This window comes from Salvia splendens, chromosome 5, assembly GCF_004379255.2.
Source record: "Salvia splendens isolate huo1 chromosome 5, SspV2, whole genome shotgun sequence".
Lineage (NCBI taxonomy): Eukaryota > Viridiplantae > Streptophyta > Magnoliopsida > Lamiales > Lamiaceae > Salvia > Salvia splendens.
The window spans coordinates 9,264,087-9,273,495 of record NC_056036.1 but is presented as its reverse complement, the minus strand read 5'-3'; the positions used below and the strand labels follow the sequence as shown (position 1 = coordinate 9,273,495).

Genomic DNA, 9,409 nt, shown 5'->3' with positions numbered 1-9,409 from the left:
AGACATGCACATCTTGACCTCTTTTATTAAAGTTAGCAACAATTATTAAAGTTCGTGATTAATCTGACCAATTTTAAATATTACGGCATATTACCAATAATTAGAGCATCCCCAACGCTGCGGGCTGGACCGCACTTGGGTCCCGGCCTGCGGCCCCCTGCGTTAAACGTCAACATTTTCCGGCCTGGGACGGTCTCGATGACGAAGTCGCGTCCTGGGGCCGCGCCCGGGGTCCGGTCAGTCCAGCGTTATGCGTGCCCGGGCCTGCGTTGGCGAGTCCCGGCCCGGCGTTGGAAGTGAAGCGGGCCGTGACCCGCTGCCCCAATTTCTATTTTTTTGCATTTGGAAAAGGAAGAAGAGGTAGGGGAAGATGAAGAAGATGGAGGAAGAGGAAGAGGAGGAAGAGGGAGAGGGGCAACGGAGCTCCCCACGTGATTTTCTAATTTTTTATTGACTAAAGTCCCAAAATGGTCCTTAACAGATTGTGATTTTTTGATTTTGGTCCCAAAACATTATCTTTTGAATTATTCGGTCCCTCACATTTGAAAACGAGTCACAATTGGTCCTTTTTGGACGGTTCGGTCAATTTTTTGACAGTTTTAATTACCGGGTCACAAATCCGTCACAAACGCCGCCCTCAACGCCCCCTCCACCGACCGCATGTCCGCCGACGAGCTGAACACTGTCGCCGCATGTCCGCCGATGAGCTGAACACCGTCGCCGCCAAATCAATGACGAGCTGAACACCGTCGCAACATGTCCGCCGACAAGCTGAACACCGTTCGGGTCGGGCTCGGGCTGGGCCAAATCAACCACCTTCACCGCGCACCAGGATTGTAAAATCAGGGTTTGGACACCTCCAATTTCCCCCAAATCGAAAAATCACCAATTGATTTCAACTGCCTATCTGCCAAAAACTACGTCAAAATCCGCCGCCACAAGCAGAATTTATGGATCCAGCACGCCGACGCCGTCTCCGGACTAGCCGTCGACGGCGATCGCGGCGAGCTCTACTCAATCTCATGGGATAAGAGCTTCAAAACGTGGAAAACATCTTCCGATATGGCTTGCATCGACTCAGTCAGTTCAACGCATTCCGACGCCGTGAACGCCGTCGCCTCCTCCGACGGAATCGTCTACACCGGCTCCGTCAACAGGAAGATCAAGGTGTGGAGAGCCTCCGCCTCCGGTGACAGGAGAAAACGAAGCTTGAAGACGACGCTATCGAAGCACGATTCGAGCGTGAATGCTCTCGCGCTGACGCTGGATGGGGCGGGGTTGGCCTCCGGCGGCGGCGGAGGAGTGATTCTGGTTTGGGAGAGGAGAGACGATGGCGGCGACGATGAAGAGATGGATTTCTTCGTTGGTTGCTGCTTGAAAGGGCATAAAGGGCGGTGTTGAGCTTGGTTTGTGTTAGTGACGGATTTGTGACCCAGTAATTAAAACCGTAAAAAATTTGACGGAACTGTCCAAAATGGACCAAATGTGACTCGTTTTTAAATGTGAGCGACCGAATAATTCAAAAGATAATGTTTTGGACCAAAATAAAAAAATCACAATATGTTAAGGATCATTTTGGGACTTTAGTCTTTTTTTTTTTGCATTTTTTTAGGTTGTAATTTTTAATTTTTTGTTAGTTTATAATTTATTATTTTTAAATTAAAAATGAATTTCTCGTGTTATAATTGTTCAACGTTTTCAATTTTAACACCTAAAATAGGTAGAAGTTGTGAATAGTGCAATTTAATAGTTGTGGCTTAGGATGGAGCCTATATGGTTAGATGAATTGTGGCATGAGACTCAAATTTAGGGAACTTGGGGCGGGACGGGGTTAGGGATGCCCTTAGAGCACATCTCCAGTTATTCTGGACATGCAATAGCCCTCCCATAGCCTTGTCACTGCCACATCATCAGCACTAAAATCCTCCTGCCACATCATCTGGACATGCAATAGCCCTCTCATAGCCTATCCACATCACTAATAACAATTATATAATTTAATTTACGAGACAAATACAACAAAATTGAATAATACTATTAAAATTAAAAAAGTACTATAATTTTAAAAAAATACATTAATTTAAAAAAATTACAAAAATTAAAAAGTACAATAAAAAATTTACATAAAATTAATTAAGATAGAGAGAGTACTCGTTAAAACAAGTGGTACGAATGAAAATGATGTCCAAAGCACGTATATATAGTGTTTTGAAAAATTAAAAAAAAATTAAAAATCTGACACCGGCCTGACGCCGATCCGGGGTGGCGCCGTGAGGATCGGCGTCAGCCCAAGAATCGGCGTGGGCACGCCGATTTTGACGCCGATTTCGCCGACGCCGGCTGCAATGGTTCGGCGTCAGCACCGGCGTCCGCGAAAAATCGGCGTGTCGGTGCCGACGCAGCCATTGGAGATGCTCTTAAATAAACTAATTTTTGTAAACCAATCAATACAATCTTGGATGAAAGTTGTACAAACCTGAATATAATTTTTTTGATCTTAGACGAATCATGTGAGAATGGGCTGGAAGTCTGGAACCTATACTAAAATTGTAGAAATAGGACAGAATCGAACCGGAGGCGAAGAACCCCAATTCTCACAGGTAGAACGGTATGCAGCTCACATAAAGAAACTGACGCATTCTATTTCTACAGAGAAGAACCAATCTACACTCAAATTTTCGTCCCTCTCTTCATTGAATTCGTCTCCGCCGCCGCCGACGAGCTCAATGCCTGCGCAGAAACGGCCGCGCGACAGTAGCACTCCTCCGCCGCTGCCCGATGCAGAGAATGGTGACGATTCGCAGCAAGGCAGCGAGAATCACATCCACGAACTAAACTAAGACGCCTCCGATGCGCGCTTGATCGTGTCAAAGAACATGCATTATATTCGATACGCTGAAATTCGAGTTTTATTTTGTATATTTTCTGTTTCCGATTTCCTTGCTGTTTGTTGTTTGGTTAGCTTATTTCGATTTTTTGTGTTCGGTTCTCAGATTCCGACAGCAGCTCCTATTCCAGCGGCGGAGAGAAAGAAGAGTAATGCATCTGTGTCTCTTTTATAGATGTGCGCGCACAATCACGCATGAACGCTGAGGCTTACATGTTTGTTTGACATTACGGTTTTTTCGAGGGGATTTGAGATATGTTTGTTGTAGCTTGAGATCTGGCTGCTTAGGATTGTGGTAGAACGTCCTGACTTAGGTCTGTTTGAAGAGGATCTCTGGGATTTTTCTTTTAGGCCTCTCCCTTTTCAATACTTTAGATGTTTTTTTATCCTTGATTTTTTATTTAGCTACTGCGATGTGATTTTTCTTTTTGAGTGATGGAATATGGCACGTGAAATCATGCATGATCTGCTCGGAGGTGATGCGACTTGGGATATTTGTGTAGTGGTAATTTTGCTTGCTTTGGTATCCCGGCTGTATGATCTCTGTCCCTTTGAGTCAATTTATTGGGGATTGATATGGTCTATAGCTTGCTTAATTCATGTTAATGCTTATGTTTCTGAAAATTGTGTTAAAATGATTAGTATTTTTTTCCTTTCTGTAATTGATTTTTGTGTGTTTGGGTTCCCAACCTTATGTGGCTTAGTTAATGTCATCTCATGTGGTTTTTGTTTGTGGTTTTGCTGTAAAGCTTGAATACTGTGTAGTAGCAGTTGATTCTCTTATTGGACATATCATTACTATAATTCTTAGTATTTTAGATTGCACGCAGTCTTGGTGAAAGATCCAGTTTGTGCATGATATATTATTATCTAAGAATCTCTCTATAAGTTATGCCGTTGAACCTCAGACTTATTGTCGTGAAACTGGCTGAAGATCGGAAAGAAGTCCAGTGTCCCTTATGTTTAGGTATGTATTTTAATCTTAGTGTTTCGGAAAGTATGAAACATCCGTTTTCTCTGCTTTGTTGAGGTTCAGTTGTGATGCCCTGAAATGATCAAAGTTGGTTAGTTCTTTGAGTTAAATTTGGTCCTTCAGATATCTACGTAGCTACGTTTGAGTGCTCATAGGCAATTACAGCAGCGGTATATGATTATTTGGAATATTTTTCTTGAAGTAATGTACTCAGTTTACTGGCACTGAACTCCTCTCCCTTCGTGAGATCAAATATTTATATTGTCTAAAAGTTCCCTTTATTATGTTACTAATGTGCACATACACTTCTTGATGCATATGTCATCACAGCTAGTTATGCATGCTTTTGCTTTTTCACTCAACCAGGTCAGTTCTTGCAAAAAAATCTCCCAGTTGCACGTAATTATTTTACGAAGGATTGTGTCAATGTCACTTATGTCATTGTAGATGCGAAGTATGCTGCATTTAAGTTTATGTAAAGAAGAGTATGCTATTAAATCCAAAACAAAGAGAGGATGAAAAAATTCAAAGAAAAGTACCATGCATAGTTTGTTGCTACATATTGATTTGATGGTATTTTAGTTGGCTGTAATTTTTGGGAGTATCTCATGAGCTGCTATATGCTGGAACCTGACCTTATACTTCTTTTTTTGTTAAGTTTTGATGAGACTTCAATTTTTTATTGTTTCCGTAAGATTTCCAATAGAACTACTCATCTCTATGGCCATCCACAATAGGAATAGCCAAGCAATAGCCCAGCCATTGCCTAGCCACTGTCACATCATCAGCACTAAAAATCCTCCTGCCACATCATAAATAGCTCAGCCATAGCCTAGCCACATCATAAATAGCTCAGCCATAGCCTAGCCACATCATAAATAGCCCAGCCACATCAATAGCCACATCACTAATAACAATTATATAAAATGACATAATTAACAATCACACAATATACGGAATTAAATTTACGCCACAAAAACGAGAAAATTCACTAATATTAATAAAATTTAAAAAGTACATTAATTAAAAAAATTACATAATTAAAAAAAAACCAACTCGTGCAGTCCTCCGCGCCCATAACTCTTCAATTAAATCCTTTTGGAGTCGAATATGAGCCTCCGTTTGGCGCATGTCGGCATGTGCTTGGAGGCGGCCGTCTTCATCGTGGGGTACCCCACTCCGTACGATAGGGGCGGCTACGTCGTGGCTTGGACCAGCTTCATTATCGTCGTTGGCCCAATCAGTCAGTTGTCCACCTTCATCTTCGACAATCATGTTGTGCATGATTATACAGGCGTTACTCATTTCTAGGTGTTGATCTTGTACAGAAATTAAGATAGAGAGAGTACTCGTTAATACAAGTGGTGCGAATGAAAATGACGGGCAAGTCGCGTATATACAGTGTTTCGGAAACAAAAATAAAAATTCGCGCTAGGCGGTGCGCTAGGCGATCCGGACGCTGCAATAGCGCCTAGCGGATCGCCTAGCGCACCGCCTAGCGCCGCGGAACCGCCGAGCGCTAGGCGGTTTTTTTCCGCGAAATCGGCTAGGCGGCTGCAATAGTTCGCCTAGCGCACCGCCTAGCGCCGGCGCTCGGCTAGGCGGTGCGCTAGGCGCTATTGTGGATGCTCTAACAGTTATTTTTATGCAAACTATCTGATAAAGCTTCAGGAATACTGGAAATGGTTGAGAACTACCATGAAGATTTTCAGCTCCTTATTGATTATTAATTACGTGCATAATGCTTCTTTTTCGTTACTAGAGAGCTTAGTAGAGATAATCTAAGATCTATTATTTACAACTTGTCCATGGATGTTTAAAACATTTTATTGACAGGCATCATTAGGAAGACAAGAACAGTCATGGAATGCTTGCACTGCTTTTGCAGAGAGTGCATTGACAAATCCATGCGACTTGGGTACTTCTTGTGCTTCTTTTCATTTGATACCTGGTAAGTGTTCTTGCAGTTTTTCTATAACATTGATCTCTCAGCAGCAACAACGAATGTCCTGCTTGTCGCACTCATTGTGCTGGTCGACGTTCTCTGAGAGATGATCCAAATTCTGATGCCCTGATTGCAGCTCTTTATCCAGATATCGAAAAGTATGAGGAAGAGGTATGGGAAGAAAAATATATCCACTCTTCTTGTGGAAACTCTAAATTTTACTTTTTTGCTTTTTCACCAACTGTTTCAATTCACAGCAGGAACTGGCTTTCCATGAAGAGGAGAGAGTTCGCAATAAGCAGGTGAACAGATCAAGGTTTTAGTGTCAGACTTCAAGCATGCATGTATGAAGGAATTTAGTTCATTTAGGTTTAAGATACATCATTCACTCATTGGGCTGTGAGGTCCAATGTGGAATAATTTGTGGCTTGCCTTTTTATGAAGTTATCACTGGAAAAGTGCCAGAATGAACCTTCTATCTTGGTTGTCCGCATCATTAGGATGCCTAATGATGTTGCCTTAAAAGCATTTTTTTTCTCTAAGTTACCTGGAGCAAAATTGAAATTTTTGCCTAAACTTTCTGTTTCACAACAGATCCAAGCTTCAATTGCACAGACTTTCCGTCGTCAAGCTGAAGCTCTGGGAAAGAAACGAACAACAAGAGCTACATCAGCAACATTTGTCAGGACGCAGGGCAATTATCGAAATTTGAGAGGTCGGAGAAACCGTGCTGCTGAACGCCATGGATCGACGAAGAGGAAGGTATTAATGGGCATGATGAGAGTAAGACTCATCATCAACTGACGAGCACTCTGAACGCAAAACGAAGAGATACAAAAGATGGGGAGGAGCTCGGACTTCACAGTCATCACCAGGGGCTAGTGCAGATGATGCTAATGATTCAGAATCAACCAGAGGAATACTTTGTGCATCTTCTACACCTCTTGGAAGTACAGAACTTCTTCCCTGGGGAAAAGGTCGCACAATCGCAGTAATACCTGACATGGTGGCCTGAATTGGACAAATGGTAGGGTGACTATGTGTAGCCGGTTGTCAAAGCTGACTAATCGTCTCAAATCTTTACGTGAAAGCGGTGAAGTGGTAATATTACATGTTTTTCTTCATTCATCTTGGAAATTAAGTTTTTAAATTTTAACCTTTGTTTTTCATTGTTGGGGGGTAGTTGAGTTGAGTTTGGTCCTCACTGGGATGAATTCAGTTGGTTGCATATTTGCTTATATTGCCTTCATCATAGGGTCTGATAACTTATTCCTAACAACGTTTCAGTTGAGAATTAGTTTCATGATTGTCTCTATTCATGAGGAGAAGATACCCAGCTTGAAGCGACCTTATCTCTGCTGCAACCCCACATATTCAGTAAGACACTTATGCCAGGTTCAGACTCAATGTCTCATTCTTTATCTTTCATTCGGCTGTTTGGGCCATAATGAAGATTCTGAATAGTTTCAAAACTACATCTCCTGCAGTATGTTGCTATGCAGACATCCTTGGAAGCTAGTGAAATTGAGATGCTAATAATAAAAGACTTCCATCCTGTAAACAACTCCACGATTCTTGCAAAAGAATCTGGTGTCTTAGATCCTAGCCAGAATGAGTTGCATTTGTTGGATGAGCAGCAAACCTTGGAGGAAATTAATGCCAGGTTTACACAGCACCGTCTGGTAAGACCCGTCCCTCGTCTCATACAGAAATCTTTACAAATATCTAATTCCCCAATAGATTGGTCCATAAATCTCTCCCTATCTCCCTCTAATTCCAAGATAATAAGTATTCTGATGATAACTTAAACTGGTCTTCTTGTGCCAGTCCAATACAGGAAGTAAGTTTCCTGTAGTTTTTTGTCAATATAAACTTCACGAGTAAAGAGTTACCATATATAAGCAACTAGATACTAGCTAGAGAGTAGATATGGTGGCGAATTATTTACGCATATATACAAATCATATGTCTGCCTCACACTTTTTAAGTTAAATTTATGCATGATCTTTTTGTATGCTATCCTTTTTTTCTTTGAGCTTCTCACAACACTAACGAAACTATCGTGTTTGCATTGCATCTAAACTTAGTTTCGCCTGCCTCACTTTCTAAAAATTTGGTAATGTTGGCTTGTAATGAAGTTACATAATCATTGATCTTAGGAAATGTAATTCTAAAAAATAATCTTATGAAATGAATGTCACGAACACAGTATTTGTTGAAGTTGGAAATCGAATCTTTATTAATTGGAGGGATTATTTTATCTCAATTTTCCGATTCATCTCACTTGCTAATCTAAGAATCATATATGTACGTGGAGATTCTTGAACCTTGCAATGAGTTTTTTGAACTTTTGTTTAATTGGCTCGTTGAGCATTACATTTTTTAATCTTATTTGAGTCATAAAACTTTTTGTGGGTTCAGTTGAATTGTGGTTTTTATACTCTTATTTAGTGACTGTCTACAGTCAGAGCTTAGTTATAATATAATGTCAACTCAAAAAATTACACAAATGAGGTGGGCGTTAATTAAAATACTCCATAGTGTGAGATTGAAAAATTAAAACCAATTACGGGAAACACAAATTGAGAAAATCCAGATCCCAGGGCCAAAAAAGAAAGCAAGTGTCTGGGGGCTGCAGCATAATAATTAACTTTGCTTAATCAAATCAGAAATGATGAAATGCACTCATACGAAACATATTATAGCTATAGAGGTTCTTTCACAATCACTCGTCTGCTCACACTTTCTCGTGGTGCTTGCTCCTCGTCTCCCCGCTGTAAAGCCTGCAAAATTGAATACTAATTATCTTCTTAATCTCCTTGATTAATTACTAAACATCATACAATAATCTAGGAGAAAATGAATGTTCCACACATACAATCATCGACCAGTCATAAACCGTGGGGTTAGCTCCGACGTTTTCCTTCCTCACAGGTGTGGGCGACGGCATCGATAGAGATCTCTGGTACCTGATGCTTCCCTCTACTCTAATACCTGATCTCCTCTCATCGTATCCCAAAATTAAAAAAGAAAAAAGGTGAGCACATACATAATCACACAAACCAAACTCATACTCCTTCCGTCTCATAATAGATATCACGCTTTCTTTTTTTTGTTAGTCCCACTAAAGATGTCAAATTTCTATTTTTAAAAAAATTCTCAAACCTTAATATAAATATTATATTTTCTCTCTCTATTTAACTTGCAAAATAAAATCTCTTAAAATCTCATGACATCCCATAAGTATGACATTTTTTATGTGATGAAAGGAGTACTATTCTAGTACTACTAAGTACCTTTGATGTTGAAGGGCTTGGTACAGACGTTGTTGAGGCTGCGCTGTGGCTGAGGCTGAGGCCCCGTCACCGTATCATCCCACAGATGATCCAAGAGCACCATTTCTAGTAGTAAAGGTGGCGAGTGTTATAGCATGTATAAATAGCTTGACGGTTTGGTTTGGTTTGGTTTGGTGTGCAAAATATCTACTACGATTTACGCGGTTACATATTGTAAAAATAAGGTGTAATCTGAAAGGAGGATAAGGATGAAGTGTAGTAAAGTGGGGCCCGCCGCCCTGCTATAACTATACCCTGTCACCTTATCT

The 9,409-nt window shown here is 40.9% G+C and overlaps 1 pseudogene; it reads left to right on the top strand.

Annotated features, from left to right (window-relative positions):
• The first annotated feature begins 2,476 nt into the window (after positions 1 to 2,476).
• LOC121802157 lies at positions 2,477 to 9,384 on the top strand (annotated as a pseudogene).
• Positions 9,385 to 9,409: the final 25 nt, after the last annotated feature.